Source organism: Diadema antillarum, unplaced genomic scaffold (assembly GCF_040938485.1).
Source record: "Diadema antillarum isolate AM-2024a unplaced genomic scaffold, OU_Dant_1.0 seq00000133_RagTag, whole genome shotgun sequence".
NCBI classification, from domain to species: Eukaryota; Metazoa; Echinodermata; class Echinoidea; order Diadematoida; family Diadematidae; genus Diadema; species Diadema antillarum.
Window position 1 is genome coordinate 1,132,059 of NW_027271210.1, and position 19,324 is coordinate 1,151,382.

The 19,324-nt window shown below is 36.7% G+C and overlaps 1 pseudogene; it reads right to left on the bottom strand.

Annotated features, from left to right (window-relative positions):
* Positions 1-19,324, bottom strand: part of LOC139727496 (dystrobrevin beta-like) — a 111,497-nt pseudogene that overhangs the window by 47,051 nt on the left and 45,122 nt on the right.

Genomic DNA, 19,324 nt, shown 5'->3' on the forward strand with positions numbered 1-19,324 from the left:
CCACTCAAGGGCAACAATGCATCCAGGTCCATCAGGAATGCCATGGTGACATGATGGGGATTACAGAGATTAGCTAATCTCTTTTTATTGCCAGTTAGTTTCCAAGCATCTGCTTCAAATGGAAAAGAAAGCACCCCTTGTATTCTCTGTAGGTTTCCATGGTGGTGAAACCACCTGCTACCAAAGCACTCTGGGGATGTGCAAGTTCATGAACAGAGCACAATAAATGTTACACAATTACAATGACAGGGGTGGAGATATTTTGGCCAATATGCCTCCAGATCATGATTACCGATATTAGTTTGAATGTTCTGGCTGACAAACCTGTGAGTTATTCGACTAGTTTCAAGTGAATCAGCTTAAAGGGGTATTTGTGCTTAATTTTTCACATGTCATTTCTTCTTTTTGAGTTGTTTGTTTTTGATCTCTCTATATTAGAATTAGGCATGGTTTACAAGCCCTAAGCTCTCCAGAACACCAAACTTGCAATACAAAACCATTATTGATAAAAAATGTAGAGCTTCCAAGCAAGCTAATTAAACTGTATATCATGATGCAGTCTTTCAAAATTCACAGACATAAAAATCAAGCATCATGGATATTTCACTGCAGTCGATACACACCAAACTTGATGAGATAATACCGTCAACTGTGCTGTACTGCTTCGCATACCCAATGATGCACCCTAGATATAAAACGTGTGCACACACACACACAAACACACACAAACAAACAAACATACACAGAAATATGTCTGGCAATAAAAAACAGTCACACTCACACAGAACATCATGCATATAAATTGGATACACACTGAAATTTATGGAAGCCACAACAGTATCTCAACAGTGACAGCTAATTAGACCAGAACATGTACAAGTTGTATTAAAGGTCCTGTTTACCTTTGGAGCAGTGATTTAAAAAATTGTCAAGATATCACATTTGATGCATTATACTTGTATGTACAAAATGTGTAGGTCTGTTGTATCACAAAACATCCTATCATATAAAATTTTTGCAATAAAGCTTAAAATATCTAAAAGGAGATATATCAGTATTTTTCTCAATAAACCATAACTGTAGACGGTTTAATCAGGAAACATTTTTATCATAACTATTGTTCACATTTTGTGTATTTAACAATACTTAACATTGATATACGGATTCAAATTTTTAAATTGGTTGTTTCTATCCCTAACTCACATTCTAGAACTATTTTAAAACACTAATGCTGGTTTTGTTTTTCATCTGCAAATGGTAAATTATGCCTTTAATGCAAGATGTAAGAGAGGGAGAGAAAGAGATAGAGAAAGAGAGAGAGAAAAAAAAAGAGAAAGGGACAGAGAGAGATATATAAAAAAGACTTGATGCTACATTGATGTAGCACACTTCTCTAATTTTTTTTTTCCCTTGCCCTTTTACTTCCGTCAGAGCGTGATATGCGGGGCCTTAACACGTTGGTGTATATATTAGCTGCAGGGTCCACCTTTAATTAACCATCAAATGCGGCTTGCCGGGTTGTTGGCGCTGTGAGGAAAAACACACACGTGTCTGCTCCAATGCATCAGAGACCAGCCACGGAGGAAAAAAAGGTCAAGCGAAATTTCTCCATGCGAGTTTCTTTTCTGCCTGAACCATCTACAATGCATGCACAAGTATATTGACCTCATGGTGCACATTAAAAGGTGTTTTGGTTATTTCACAGGGGCTATTTCTGGATTGGTGGGAATGGGGAGAAAGCAGTATTATGGGGATAGAGGGACAGCTACATGTATCACAATACACCTTGGCTGCCTACTGATACCTTTTGATTTTCAAAGTGGGGAAAATGGAGTCTGACAGAAATCACACAAAAATATTGTTATTGGACTTTGACAAAAAAAAGATACCCTTATATAAAGATATTCAATGTGATATGCTAAGTTTTTGTTGTTGTTTTTAATTCTTATATATATTAATGACAGGTCTTGCATTTGTCAAGGTTTATATCAATCACACTAAAATTCTTCCGAACACAAGTATAGCACATCTCCCTACCCCCTCCCCCCCCCCCAAAAAAAAAAAAACACACATACACACACACACACACACAATAACCAATTGTTCAAAATTAAGCTGAGAAGCACTAGGACACTGATTCTCCCAACAACAAAATACACAAAATTATCTGTCTTTATTTAGGACTGAGTCTAGTAAACATGCTAATCTTTCCATCAATAAACATGCAACATTTGAAACTCATCATCATTACTCATGAGAAATGTGTGAAAAATAGAGAATGTGTCTGTAGTATCCTCTGTACCCAAGACATCCAGTGACTTGGGGAAAAATTAAAGGGAAAGTCTGAACCCTAACATCAATGTAAAGTCAATGAGGACAGGAGGTCTAGTGTAAAACACTTAAGTAATACATCTTAGATTGTTCCAGAAAATAAAAGAATATTGAAATAAATATGATTTTCTAGAATATCACGAGAGCACACCATCTAGCCCCCTACAAGACATGAACATTATATTGAATGACATTTGCCATAACACATCTTACTTACAAATTGATGAGATTGTGCAGTTTTCATAGAGCAATGAAAATTTGTGAAATTCCTTTTATTTTTCTTACATCCATTTGCTTTGACTGCATTATGGCAAAAGACTGTACAGTTCTCATTCTATAATGAAAGAAAAAATAGTTTAAAAAGGCAGTGCCATTAATCCTTTATAGCAAAACCTTACATATTACTTTGGCATGTAATTTAATCATTCAAATCCATTCATTATTTTCCCTTTCTATGTGTATGTGGAACTGGGGATGCATTACAATAATACAAGTACCAGCATTTGCACATTTGTGTACAGTCAACAGTCTCATTGTGGTGAGTAAAAAAATATAAGTTGAAAATGTGTTTACACTTTTCAAGCTGCAGAGACATCAAACTCATTGTAGCTGTGACATCAAGAAAAGAATAAGAGAAAGGAGAGGATGAAAGCAAAACTAAGCAGGATGCAGGCAGAAATGAAGATGATGATGATAATGGTAATGATAGTGATGTCGGTGATATTGGTGATGATGTTGATCATGACGGTTATGATGTTGATGATGGTGATGATGATGATAATGATGATAATGATGATAATGTTGATGATGGTGATGGTGATGGTGATGGTGATGGTGATGGTGATGGTGATGGTGATGGTGATGGTGATGGTGATGGTGATGGTGATGGTGATGGTGATGGTGATGGTGATGGTGATGGTGATGGTGATGGTGATGGTGATGGTGATGGTGATGGTGATGGTGATGGTGATGGTGATGGTGATGGTGATGAGGAAGGAGGAGAAAGGAGAAATATACAGAAAAGAAAATGAAGAGTTAAGAGAGAAGTAAGGAACAAAATAAGATGAAAAGGAATACTGTAAAAGTGGATATTTTCGTGCGTCTACTTTTTCGCGCTTGGCCGGGTAAGAAGAGTTTCGCGTGTTTTTAATTCCGCGGAATCAAGATATTAAGTACAGGAGCATATGGCACGCAAAAATATTCGCATGCTTTTATTTTCGTGCTAGTTTCTGGTTGCACGAAATGCACGAAAATTTCAACACCGCGAAAATTTCCACTTTTACAGGGTTAGGAGAATCTGAGTAGGGAGAAGAGAAGGAGTTTGGAAATGGGAGAGATGAATTGAAGAGGAATAGTGAGATGAGTGCATAGATGCAAGGCAATAATGGAACGCAAATGAGGTATAGGTAATAAGAGAGGGCAGGAGATTCAAAGGATGAGAAATGGTCCTGTAAATCAGCCTAGCACAGAGAAATAACTCAACAAATGACGAGCAATACGTAGCACAAGCTGAAGAATAGAGAGGACAATAAAATCCATGCATGTATAAGATCAAAACAATTTGCTGACAGTGTTTTTGTATAGACACAATCAGAAAAACAAAACTATGACCTGATGTGGAGAAAATGCTAACAGCACTATAGGGATAATAAAGTGCATGTGAAATGAAATGAAATGCCAATTTTTCACCACACCCTCAATACTGATAAATATAGATTTATATCCAAGTCATTTCTGCACTATTTATAAGGAGAGATATTCTTTTTAAGCCGGGGTGTGGTTCAAGTAAACAATCAGATTATGATGCAGAAGTAGAAGGAAGAGAAGGATATTCGAGTATACTACATTTGACACCAACCTGTCAGATAGGACCTGTTGCCCACAAAAACCAGTTCGCCAAAAGGGTATCTTTTCGAGCTCCCCCGCCCCCATTAAAATTTCCTCGAGCAAGAATTCATATATTTCACTTTAATTCTTTCAGATGAAGACTTTTTTTTCTCTCATCTCAGTGTCACCACTGCAATCATATGTGGCTTGCATCCTAAAAAAGCACTCAGTTTTGGGTGCCATACTTTCCTGTTGCTCTTTCGAGGTCGCTATGGAATCTTAGCGATATGTGCACTGACAAACGTGTGATGGCACCGTAAAAACAAAAACAACAACAAAATTTGAACAACCTCTAGAGAGTACAGAGCACCAAATGAAGATATCTCCTTCTCCCTCTCCTTATCTCTCTCTGTATACGTACTGTATATCATCTATCTATCTCTCTCTCTCTTTGCATTGATCTCTTTTTAGTGTTTATCTCTTCGCATCTGTCTGTACATGTTGTATGTTTCTCTCTCTCTCCTTCTCTATCTCTTGTCATCTCCATCTCTGTCTGCCCCTAGATCTCTATGCATCTCTCTCTCCCTATATCTATCTGTCTATCTATCTATCTATCTTTCTATCTCTTTACATCTATCTCTTTCTCTCTGTCTATTGGTCTTTCTGGCTACTCTGTTTTGTCTCCATACTGTTGATACTTGGCAAACACTGACAGGCCTTGGGCATGGAAGGCCAATCTTATGGCTGCACATGAGCACAAAAAAAAAAAAAAAATGAACATGGTCTGCAAGTTTTTCTGCAAACATTTAAACATTGCCTTGTGACCTTGTTTCACATGGATCCACCTTTCTTTGCATCAGCAAGTCTACATGTTGGGAAAGCAAACAGCTAGCGGGCCAGATGATACCCTATTTTTGAATGCCTTTAAAGGGCTTGTAAAGTTTTGGCTTAGACCTAGCTTCAGGTTTCTAACATTTATTGCTGAGATGACGACAAACCTCTTCTGAAATGTGAAAGTGAATGTAACTCCAAGAGGAAATCAATGTTCATTTGATTAAGATTGGTTTTGAAATGGCTGAGATATCCAAAACAGAGCAATCTAATAAACGGTGGGACCTATCTTTCATTACAATCGCTTTGTATTACTTTGTTTTTGGATGTCTAAACCATTCCAAAACCAATTTTCATCCAATAAACGTTGAACTCCTCTTAGAATGGTATGTTCTATTACGACTGCTTTCTTGATATGTCGCAAAAAAGGTAAAGGCCCCATCCTCATCCCCACCAATTGGTCATCCCTTTAAAATCACGGAATCCAGCGACCAAAGATGTCTGCAGTACAGTATGCCAACAAGAATGGCATTGAACGGTATCACGGCTCTATTAAATGAAGAATTGCTCACATAGGCAGGAAAGCATATTCTACAGAAAAAAAAAATGAAATCACTGGGGTTCATGGCTTTATAGTCATGATGCAAGTGGACCAAATCAGAGATGTTTTCAGAGCAGTTTTTCTGAACCTCAATTATACAAGTAGGCATCCCAACAAAAAATGGGAAATGTTCACGTGCATTATATTCTCAGGACTTTCGCAAGAGCCAATATATGCACAGTTACAATGCACGCGAAAGATCTTATCTACACTTTATGCATTGAATGCGAGTGGCAATTCGCAAAAATATTCACGCCACCAAAAAGGCCAACAGTTCCAATCTGCGAAAATTTCATGCCACAAAAAATATCTTCAAATTCATGAAATTCTTCCGTCGAGATGTTTTCATTGCAACTGATTGACAAATTGCCCTACATCAACGTAAATAAGCACTGAATTGATCAGTGTTTTAGTAGTAGCCATGACTAATTTTTTTAGTACTACTGTTTTAGTAGAAGCCATTTATCATGGCTACTACTAAAACACTGATCAATTCAGTGCTTATTTATGTCGATGTAGGGCAATTTGTCAATCAGTTGCCAAAAAAAAAAAAAAGAATCTTGCTTTACAGTGATGCCAGCAGGTGAGGAAAGGAGGGTCCTTGCAGAGAACTGCAGTGTTCTTTATCAAAGGGCCACATGGTTTGTTTGTTTGTTTGTTTGTTTGTTTGTTTGTTTGTTTGTGTGTGTGTGTGTGTGTGTGTGTGTTTTTCTGACAAGAAAGACAAAGTAGGCATTAAAGCATCGTGTACTGACAGTAGACATCTTGATAGGAGTTTTGAGGGACAGCAGCAGATATTAAATTTCACCTGTTGCACCTCGGGGTAATTAAGGACTGTCCGGCAACTGGACTGGTTGAATTCCATATACTCAAACAACCTTCATCGCTCTGTCCTGGTCTGATCAATAGCATATGATTACATACATGAGACGCTGCCCTATCAATTTCTAGGATCGAACTTGCATGGGTAGCGGGCGATATATTGCAGAAAGCCTTACGGTGCTGCTGTTTGCTGGGAGCAAAAAGATGGTCGATACTGCCCAAAATACAATATGGGCAACGTGTGCTGGGTAAGTCTGTCTATACATGAGATGACGAGACGTACGCTGCAAGGACAGGTGTACAATTGTACCAAAAGGAGTGGCAATTCACCACACGTCACTATTCACATTGCCTGTATTGCATTGCGTGACCACCCTGAACGAAAAAAAAAAAATGGAACATTTTGCAGTGTGGAAACTTCAGCGCATTTTACCCTCCATTTTGAGCATGAAGATATATCGGTAAAGAACAAACAAACATTATGTTAACTCCATTTTATCCATTTCATTTCTTATTATCACAAGTGTACTTGCGCACATTCAGTGAAATTGCAAACAAACACACTTTGTCATGCAAGACTTACTACTTATACAAATAATAATAATAATAAATGTATAAATTTCCAAATTCACAGTATTTGCTACTATCACATCATGATTCCCACCTGGGACTTTGGATAGTTATACTCACTTATAAATTGTTCTTCACAGACACTCTCTCAATATCTGCTCAACATACAAGTAGGTGACAAACTGCGACTATAAAGGGGTTTAATACTGAAAGGCTAAGTTATATTTGCAGACCTGGCTTCCTTTTGTATGCCTGACAAAGGAAGCCCTAGATTTGGCAGGGTAGTGCAAAGAGCATTTACGTGTTGTACGAGCAGTAGAAACAGGAGAAGTAGAAAGAGTGTCTGAGGGCATCCTGTATTCATTCTCCAGAAAACCATGAACACAGAAACGGCTCCTGAACAGATTTCGGACAGAGAAATTGGTTTCACCAACATTCAGATTGCATGCACAAATAATTTCTAGCATTAAAGGCTAATCCTGACAAGCATAAAGCTCACCAAAGTCCTGCCCTACATAGCAATTTTCTAACCAACCAAGTCTTTAACATGTATATATATCGAGCAAGTAACACCTTTTTACTCTAAAGTTTACAGCAAGAGGATTTTTTTTTCTTTTCTCTAGGTAACAGAATTGACAGCGATCATCATACTTACAGCTGCATCTTTTCTGGACAAAGCGGAGCTTGCAGCTGCATCTGTACGTTGCAAAGCGGATGACATCAAAATTTTGACTTCCTACAGAAAAGAAGGAAAGAAAAGGAAAAAAATTAATTACTGTGGAAACACACATTTTTGTTTGTTTTTGTCTGTATTCAAGAAACAGTAGAATCATGGGTATAGAATATTGAACATGACATAAATCAGAACAAAAATCAAACGTACAAATCATCCAAACATTTGATATTATGGCTATTGCCACTGATCATGAAAGCTCATTGCTGGCTCATAAACAACTAACTCACACTAACAAATATCATGAAACCATTGACCTGAGCTTATGCTGACAGTAAATTTTTGTACATCCTTTCCTAAAAGATGAAAGAATAAAACATATATTTATCAGTTGGGCTATTCCACAGGTTGGTGGACATGAGCTTAAAAATTCAAATTCAATATTTTTCTGTGTTATTCTCATTTTTAGTCCTTCATACATGATATTTTCAGGAACCAAAAATAAAAAGTTAATTTTCAAACGTTTACTTTGGGGGAAAATGGTTGAAAGTTGTGACTTCCATTCTGTACCAAAATACAAGAAAAATAGAGAAAAATGGAATATGGCATATTACCATTTCATTATTGCAACATCATACCAGTTTATTCATTTCTGAATTTTAGAAGACTCAAATTACCTAAAATACACAACAGCTTTTCAAGTAAATTTGTAGAACTCGTTCAAAAATAAATATTGTAACCCACTTAGGCGATGTAACGTGAGTATTAAACCAAAAAAACTGACTTTGTTTTCTGAGAGAAAAATTCTTCACATTAAATTGATGGGATTTGAAATTCTCTTCCTTCAAACAAACTCTGACAAGGTGATGACTATCAAAATCACAACAAATTACTAATCTTTATAAAAATGATGAAGAAAAACTGTAATGTGAGTAACCTTGTAACGTGAGTAACCATTTTGTAACGTGAGTAACCAGCAAAAATTATGAATTTAGGTAACATTTACTGTGGGATGGCAAATTTTAAGTCTCATGGTAAGCTTTGAAGTTATTTTTGGTTAATTAAAAGTGAGATGAGAGTACCCCTCTCTGATGTGACTCTTTCCTCATAAAAATAAACAAATAAATAAATAAATATGAGCTTGGTACATGGCATTGTCAATTTTGGAAACGCATGCTCTTTTCTACAAGGTGTTCCCAGATGTCAAAGTGGGAAAGTATAAGTAAAATTTACTGAACTTTGTCTCGATCATGTCCAACTTTCAAACAAGCTTCCCCACAATGTTTGTTTTTAAGATACGTACAGTAAATATCACAAGAACTTCATCATGGAAATTAGTGCTCTTCACAAAGTATCATCACCATGTCCCATTCTGCATGAGCTCCCAGAGATCTAGAGATTCTTGTGTACATAGTTAACCTACACGTAAGTGAGCATGCTGGATGAATGAGTGCAATTTGTGCAAGGATGGTGGAGATTCATAAGAATCATGAACTCTGACAGTGCTGGTACCCAGTGTATCACCCCTAACTGTAATATCAATGCTAACTGTAATATCGACCCTAAATGTAATACACCTTAACCCTAAATGTGATAACAACCCTAAATGTAATACATTTTAACGAGATCTCAAAATGCAGCAAGTCAAGTTTAACCAGAGTCAGAGGAGGCACAAGAGAACCCATCTATCTATTAGAGACTGGTATACAGTGGAGTAAGACAGAAGAATGTATCCTGGAGAAGTAATTTCCAAGTTCTACATATCAAGTATATTTTACACTGTATCTGTAATGGAGCAAGTTGGGATGTATTGGAAATGGCCCAACCCTTGTAATCTTTTACATGAAATAGAAGATGTTTAAAGAAAAAAACTACCATAGTTGCACCAGCTATCAATATTGACAATAATTGTTGACACTTTAACTTTCAATACAAACACATATCAGTTGGATAGTATAGTCAAAATGCAGGTTAAATGACATGGACAGTATCAAGAAAGGAGAGCTCAATGTGAACATTTGATTTGGATTTTGAGTCTATGTCTAGGGTCTATTGTATAGCCAATCTGAAGAGTATTTAATTATGTTTGTCTATTTTTTTATACTTACTGCTGTTCTTTTTTACACTTTGCAATTGATGCTGAGGCGAGAAATTAAATTGAATGCATTTGTTTTCGAGTTTTTTCATTTGCAAAGCCCATGCCAGATCTCATACAGTATAGTAAATACATAAATAGCATATATATCGTCCAATTTAGTAAAAGAGAAAAGGAAACCTACTCAGAATGTTATCTTTAAACATAAACTGGTCTCTGATATCCTACACACATTATTTCAGAAAAAGAAACTTGAATGCTACACACATTATTAATTTTTTTTGTGACATTTATATTAAGGACCATACATGGACAAAATGTAACGTGAGTAACCGTAACATGAGTAACCACCTTATCTGCACCCCAAGAAAAAAGCATGCGTTTGTTATTTTTCATACTATAAACAAAGTTTGTCTCCCTACTGTACCTCTTTGAAATGGATATAATTAACTTTCATAAAGGCTTGGTATGAGGACACTTTTCACTTTTGTCGACTTTTCATTTTATGCATGTCCAAATCGTGTAACGTGAGTAACCGACACATTTTAAAGATTTGCCAGGAGCATATCGAAATTTCTCAAGTTTTGTTTTTATACAAAGGATAGTCAGACTGTATACTTTGTTGTGATAAAAAGTTGTTTGGTTCATATCTATAATAAGGGAGTTACAGCTCCAGGAATGAGTGAAGGTTTCTCCAAGTGTAACGTGAGTAACCGTGGAATAGCCCAGTTGACTTCATTCGAATTACAGCTGGAAAGTATACGAAGTTGAAGTGTTTACCGAATGATACAGGGGTCTTTTTCATTGACTTCTCTAGATGTTTGTTTTATGTGAAAGACATTGTGTATTAAAGGACAAGTTCACCTTCATAAACATAAGGATTGAGAAATTGCAACAATATTAGTAGAACACATCAGTGAAAGTTTGAGGAAAATTGGACAATCGATGCAAAAGTTATGAATTTTTTAAATTTTTGTGTTGGAACCGCTGGATGAGAAGACTACTACAGCTTGTGAGTCATATGCATACAACAGTATAAAGAAAATGTAAAAGAAACTTCAACATATTTTCACTTTTTTCGCATAATAAAAGAGCACTTGACTTGTCTCTTTCTAAAGGCAGGGGGAATAATATTACCCATAACATGTGTCGGTAAGGAGTCAGGGTAATGTGTACTTTTTTCAAAAGATGGAATTTTGTGAAATTCTCTTTATATTTTCCTTATATTGTTGTACGCATGTGACATCTAAGTTATTCATACACAGCAGTAGTCTTCTCATCCAGCGGGTACTGCACAAAAACTTCAAAAATTCATAACTTTTGAACGGATTGCCTGATTTTCCTCAAACTTTCAATGATGTGTTCTACTAATATTGCTACATTCTCTCAATCCTTATGTTTATGAAGGTGAACTTGTCCTTTAAATGGAAACATTAAAATATAACACTTCCTCTTGTTAAAAAATTGAAATCCCAAACAGATGTGCTTACAATACACAAACGTTTGTCTCTTTCACTCTGAAAAGGGCCAACAATGCTCTGTTTTAATACAATGTACGTCTCTTTCTGCCTAGCATGATAAAAACATATTCCCCTTTTTAGTCAAAAGCAACAATTTAGATTAATATGGATCTTTTCAACAAAACAACCTTCTAAATAGCTTTGCCACGACCACTGTCAGTACATTCAGAGAAAAGGCATGAAAATGTATCAATGTCATTCCATACTGTCACAGCTTAGTTTCATGCCCCTTAAATGGCCTTTCTTTTCTTTTTCTTTTTTGCTTTTGTGCATTGAAGAATTTTATCACCACTTAAAAAATAAATTCAAAGTTATTATGGCTACCATACAAAATCTATTCTTTTTTTCTGCTCCTTGACTGATAGGACCTCAGACAGAGTTTGAAGATTTTGCGGCATCATTTGAATTCACCCATGTATAAAGAAAATAAGTTGAGCAGATCAAATGCAAGCAAGGGAGCATGCCGATCAGGTAAACACTTCCTTCAGCCGCAAAGGCAGCTTTGCGCAACAATAATTAGCAGAGATTATTGACCTTGTTCCGGACCATCAGGAAGCAAATTGCGTGTTTAACCATCAAAGCTCTTTAGCGCTCATTATGATCTTAAAGTAAACCACAGTATTGTGAATGATGAACTTTTATATAGCTACATGGCAACGCTACTCCTGAAATTTGAATTGCAACTTAATGGTCCCATCTATGATTTTATTCTGTCATCAAACTCATGCTCACGTCCTCTTGGACTTTACAGTACACTTTTAAATTCTTGTCTGGCAGAAGCATATAAATATCCACATGATGTTTGATGTACAATACAGACAGTGCACAGTGTACATCGAACACAATCTGCACTTTATAGACTGAGCACAGTGTTTACTTACAATGTACAGCGGCTTTAAAACTGCTTTCAAATAATCACACATAGAATGCATTGCAATTTAAACATAACTGTTTCATAGATTCTCCTTGTTTATGAACGCAACACATGAAATCCAAAGTGACTTCAGATTGGCTGAATATAACAACTACACAGTGTACTTAACCCATTGAGGACGGTTTGATTTTGCTACAACACGCATTTCCCGTAAAACGCTTGCCCGAGTATACTCTGGACTCGTCCTCAACAGGTTAATATTAGATAACATGTCTGAGTATGACAGACAACAAACAAACCGACAGACAGGCAAACAATACAAAATACAGATCACCTCTGGCAAGTTAGACAAAGACGAGTAAAGATGCAGACAGAAATATAAAGAGAAACAGAGCGAGAATTAAAATGTATGCATGTGTGTGTGTGTGTGTGTGTATTTGTGTGACAGACAGACAAACAGAAAGACAGCTACAATAGAGGAGAGAAAATGTAGAGCACTGTACATGTACAGAGAGCTTCATCTCTGTAGGGAAGGGAGTGATGGAGAAAAAGATATAAACAGTGACAGGAAGAAAAATATATAATCAGTGACAGAAAGAAATTACATGTAGTTAGTCCCACAAATGACAAAAAAAGGCTATATAGGAAACAGAGTACAAAATGTATAAACTGGCTTCTACACTGCTGCGCACACTTTCATCTTGATCTTCACATAAATTACTACAGTATGTATCATTCCATATTCATATCATAATGAAGGATTTATACACAAATTTCAAAACTATATAGATACTCATGACCAGCTGAATATTATAAATAAACTATCATTTATTTATTTATCTATTGATAGATGGAAGTGTGCAGCAGTTTTGTCATGTTGAATGCCCACTTTGTAGCTTGAGTCAGTTCTTCCATTTCAGGTGCTGCATCATGCAAATGCATAAGAAAGAAAAGATTAGCTACGGTACCAAATAAATGCACTTATAAATTGTATTGTAAATAATAGCTAGCATTCTCTATGAAAAAAGCAATGTTTTTAACAACTAAGATGTATTGTTATCAATATCACAATCATACCATCTTGTGGTGGGTCTGTGTAATGGATTTTTTTTTTTTTTTTGTCTTTAAAAAAAAAAAAAAGAAATATGAGTGATGAGAAAGGGATTGTCTTACACCAAATATATTTATCACAATCATAAATTGGTGCAATACTGTGCAGGAAACCTGAGAAAAAATATCCAAAATTTTGTAGAACATGTTCACAAACTATGGCTTTACAATGTGCAGTATTGCTCGGCTTGAATATACCCTATTCTGCAAGGAAACGCTGACCTCCAACTTGTACGAAAATAGTCAGTGCTCTTATATCTCACCTCAATTACAGAGGGTAATTGTTCCGTTGTGGGCAGAATGGCCAAGATGCAATGTGCAGTACAACACATCTCAAGGATCTTGCCCAGCTACGGATGTGCTAAAAGCATCACTGTGCAAAGACTTCAAATGATGTTTAGTGGCATTCTATTTTCACTCATTGAAGTTTCTCCCTGAAGTTTGTATGAGATCTAGAGATATGTTCCCCCCCCCCTCCCCCAGCTTTTTAATCTTAGCTCATGGTCAAAGTGTCATATGTGTGTGAACACAGTGAACATTTGAGTTACAGAAACATTTTGGACTGCTTCATTATCAAAAATGGGATTTCAAGCATTATATATGTGAAGTCTGATACAAACCTTTGAACATCCATCATAATGCTCATGAGTCAACCATCCTCACAGTATCTTTCCTTTCCCTTCACTGTTGCTCTTTTTAGAACTAGAAATTCTGCAAATCAGTTTCTGCTGTCACAATTACAAGTAGAAAGTGCCAATTAGATGGAACAAGCAAAGCTGTTTGCACTTGATATGAGAAATTTCTGCCATCCTAGAAGACTTCAGGCAAAGATGCTGGCATTTTGGCATCAACACGAAATATAACCTGCAACCATATTGTCATAAACAGCAACCGCATCATATAATGTATGTGGAGCAATGTAAGAGAATATGGGTGAAGGCTTTACTTCCATTCCCCCGGATGCGTTCAGTCACAAGTCCCTGTTTTTTCCCCTTCATCTTGTTTTCCTGTCGTCTCCTTCTTCTAATCCCGCCCAGACTGTAATAGAACTCCTCCAAAAGTTGACCTTCTGACACCGCAAAGTTCTAGCCCCGCATTAAGTTTCTATCTTCCTCCTCTCTCGCTCTTTTTATATTTCTTTCCATTTCTCTTCCCTCCACATGGTATAATGCTCATCCCTCCCCGCATCCATCCATTGCTTGCGCAGTCATGTAGGGTTGTGCTGCATAATCCATCTTTCCTGCATTAGCGGAATATTTGGGTGAGACGCATGCATCACGGTCTGGCAGCAGGGGCACAAAAAAGAGATGCGCAGAAAATTCCCTCCTCAACCCTTGCCCAATGTAGCTCATTCTTTGTCTGTTCTTTTGACCAATTTTCTCTTCCCATCCTCCATTAACCCCCTCCCATTTTCCTTTCTCTTTTAAAAAGGGGGGGGGGGAGGAGGGGTGCTGGCCCTATCTTTCTCTTTCTGAGCATTCCACCCATCCCCCACCTACTTCGCCGACGACGCAAAAGCAATTTGTGTAATGTGAGTCCAAAGTGGGATTTCCACAGATCCTGCGGGCGCAGGGGCTATTTTTATCCCTGGAGCACGGCCATGTACGTTACGTGAAATGGCCTACATGTAGTACGTGGCTTTGCTCCACGATGAAAATGCCACGTCAATACAGCAGAATGCAGACGATGTCAACAATATTTACAGACTGGTCTACTGGTCCAAAGTTCTTTTTCCTTATATATAAAAATCACCATATCTGCACTGGACTGGTTTCTTGTACTGGAACTTATTGAGTACCAAAGGGGGAACACATTTGCTGATTGTACATCTTCACTTTGTTTCAATACAGAAAGGGAGCAGATATTCATAGCAAAAATTAAAGAGATGAGGATTGGAATCTATAGTTTCATCAGTTTTGAATTTCTTTATACAGCTTGCTCATTTCATACTGTGTAGCAATCAATTACGATCGGAAGAGCCTATTAACATCGAATGATCCTCAAATGAAAAACACATCAACTACAGTATACATACATGTACATTACAGTTTGCACCTACTCAGTGTAACCTCAAAAAGTGGCATAAAATTACTGCTGTAATTTTTACAAAAAGTTTTACAATATGTTGCAAAACAAAATATGATTTCTAGGCAACACACTAAAGGGGAAAAAGTGGTCATGTAAGACATGTCGAGCTGCTGCTGCTTTGTGCAAAGCATTTACGCACTACTAGAGCCCCAATTTGAAAACATCCACAGGGGATACTACATCACATACGATCAGAGTAGACAGCAGAACTGAAGAAAAAAAAAAACATTCATAGAAAAACACAAGGCTGCATGTTTTGAAAGAAAGGCTGTTTTGTCAGGAAAATGTCTCGCATCGCATTTCCTATTGAGTGCGCATTACCAGGTATCCTCCAGGGGGGGAATCCTGACACTGCAATGTATGTGATAACATCAGTTGCCGTAACAACTGCATTGTTTGTAAGAAACCAGAAACCAATAACAAAGTTGTGTTTTTTTTTCGTTCTTTGGTGAAAAGACTGGAAATGTCAAGTGCCATAATGCATAAAATGAAACCTGGAATACAGTTACTTATATCGCAATATTAAAAATGTTTTCAAAAACAAGATCGGCGATTTATAACATTTTTAGTAAAAACAACAGAGTTGACATACATGAACAATGATGCATGGTGCATAAAATGGACGTTGACTACACTTTCAATTGCCGTAATAACTTTCAGTGGAAATTGTACTTCTGCTTGGTTATTTTTGTTGTTGTTGTTTTGTTTTCATTATTTCTGCCTGTTTGTCTATTAATTCTACTTTAGAATTAAACAGCAGGGATGCTTTCTCAAACATATTATAAACTCACAGAAAAGATCAAAGAAAAGGGAAATCATCAAGTTCCAACAATCCACAGTAGCTGATTACACCTACAATTATTGTACAAGCCTGGGCCCTGTTTCATAAAGCTGTTCGTAAAGTTACGAACAGCTTACGAGCGACTGGTGATCAGTTCTGATGTGCTATACACTATTGTACATATCAGAATTTCCATAAATCAGCACAAGAACTGATCACCAGTCGCTCGTAAGTTGTTCGTAACTTTACGAGCGGCTTTATGAAACACCCCCCTGGTACTAGTTTCATATCTACTGAAGAAAGGTGCAACCTAACTTTGATGACGGTTCAGTTTGAAATTTTTTTTCTTTCATTCTATGAAAACAAATAATACACATTTTCTAGACAATAGTTCTACGATATTTCAACATCAAGGGATTACTGAAATCCTATATCAATCAATGCATAAAATCTATGCTTTGACATTCTAAAAGACTAACCAAAACCCAGAGGTCCTATGTTTGTTTGTTTGGTTTTTTTCTAACAAGCTGAATACTTTAAGAATGTATTGAAGGTTCAGCAAAATCTTGGTATATGTACAGGTAGGACAAATCAGAGAGGAAATGTTTCACAGATCCACGCCTTTTGCCTTCTAAAAGGGCAAAATGCCCCCAGCCGCCTGAGCTGTGAGTGACTTTTCCCCTTTCCAGTATAATGCTAGCTGACTTCGTCAAGAGACCCCATGACTGGAGACATCAAATGCACAACAGCATTGCCTTTATAATGCACACAACTTCAGTTTAGTTTTCGGAGGTATAAAAACTCACTCTTGACAGTTATCAGAAAAAAGATAATACATACTAGTTTGACTTTCAAAACTTAATTAAAACTGGAATCTACTTGAAAAAAAACAACAAAAGATACACAAATAGAGGCATCCATGCATTAGTCCTGATAAAAGTGAAATAGATGTAAAAAAAAAAAAAATGATATTTCACTTTACACTTGTTTTCTCAGATGGTAGAACACATAATGATCCTGATTCACCCTCTCGCACTGGAAAACAACATCATTTAAAGTTTATGTCTGCAAGGTCTATTTTCTTTGATATCAACATTCGATAAGATATATGAAAAGGATCATGCATTGTAAAACTGCCCAGCTGTATCTTGAAACAGCAACCACACTACCAGTTATGCACAAAGTTAACCTAGGAACTATTCTCACTGTTGTCATTTGAAATTTTCTTGTGACATAATTATTGAAAATATGATACCCTCCCCCCCCCAAAAAAAAAAAAAAAAAAAAAAAATATATATATATATATATATATATATATATATATATATATATATTTCATACAGATACAATCTATAGGCTATTAAACCTCTTTTGCACAAGTTACACATTAAAAATTTTCTATAAAATTTTATTCAAATCTACCAGTACTTCCTTTAGGACAGCTTATGACTAAAACCAGAAATGCAGAACAACATGCCTCTGCAGCCTCAGAGGTAACACATTTTTTTCCCCTTTTGATAATGATGCAAACTATGTTACCAATAAAATCTTCTAATCTTTGTCAAGTAAATAAAACCACACTGTCATGGCTATCATATTGATTTACTGCCAGCCATCAAAATACAAAATACAAACTCCAAGAGGTTTAATAGGAAACCTCTTGCTTCTATACTAGCATTACAACCAGGGCTCGACACTAACTTTTTTGTTTGGTGGCCCGATGGGGCCACCAAAATCCTCAATTTCAAATTTTTGGTGGCCCGAGAGAAAAATTTGGTGGCCCCGAAAAAAAAAACAATAAAAAATATTAAAAGTCCTGTTTTTTTTAATGAGTCAAATATTTTTTTATCCAGTCATAGTAAGAATTGGAAGTTGGACATACATCTACTCATAAATAAACCTCAACAAACTCGCAACACTCACTCTCAGGCACTCATTCAGTCCTTTTCATCCATACTTTAAACAAATATAACTGCTAATTTCCGGTGCAAAAAGTTACGAATTAATTGACGTACTTTTCAAAAAAATTTGGTGGCCCGAGGCGGGCCACCAAATTTGCACTTTTTTTAATTTGGTGGCCCGACTTTCAATTTTGGTGGCCCCGGGCCACCGGGCCACCGTTAGTGTCGAGCCCTGACAACTTATCATTTATCAGAGCTCTTTAAAACACTTTACAAGGTACCCTGTGTTTCTTGAGGACCTATCTCGTGATTTGATTTGCAAAATGCAGGCTCCTGTCTCTTGCGGCCACAGCAAGATGGAATTTATGGAAGCTGTTTTCCAGTGCTCAGCAGTATCATGTCAAGAACAGCGACTGCCCTATTACCTCATCCCCATTTCTAGCCTTGTTTCAAGGCTTCCAGCTCATTCTTCTTCTCTTCACTTTTTGGCATTGTGTTTACGTGTATGTGCACCCTGTAAACATGCAGCAAACTTGACAGAAGGTCAAGATCAAATATGTTCATATCACTTCAGTTGACTTTAGGGAAGACGGACAGTTATTTCCATGAGGAATGCTGTCTGACTTTGGTTAAACTAAGAACTTAATATCAAAATTGTCCAAATTTTCATGACTTTAAGTGTCAGAACTTCGAGTGTGCTAGATTTGGCTGGGATATCAATTCATACAAGGCTAAAAAATCTTAAAATTTTCACTCTACCCTCCCGGGACCACCGTCTTCAAGTGCTACTGACGGTGTATATGTAGGGCCTACAGGTTGAAGATGTTGTTCAAGGAGAATGACACCCAACATGCGTGTGCATTGAGTGAATGCAGCAACATTGGTAGAACACAGCAGCAAAGTTTGAAGGAAATCAGACAATTACTCCTTCAAAAATTAGGAATTTTTATAGTTCCAGCACTGCTATCGCTGGAAAGGACTACAACATTTAGTGACAGCGCATTTGGACAACGACATAGAGGAAATACAAAGAACGTTCAAGCTATTTTCACTTTTCTAGCATGCTGAAAGAGCCCTTGACTAGACCACCTCTTTCAGAAAGCAAGAGAAATAACATTGCGGCATTCTTTCAATCTATATGAATACAAAATCTTGGGATTTCATTCCCCTTTAAGAAAAGAATTAATCTTCAAAACTGCATGTTTTGTCTGCACAGCACAGCATTTACCCTTTGTCTGAATGGTTTGGGGTATTTGATTGTTTGTTTGTGTATTTGGTTTGGTTTTTTTTTTTTGGGGGG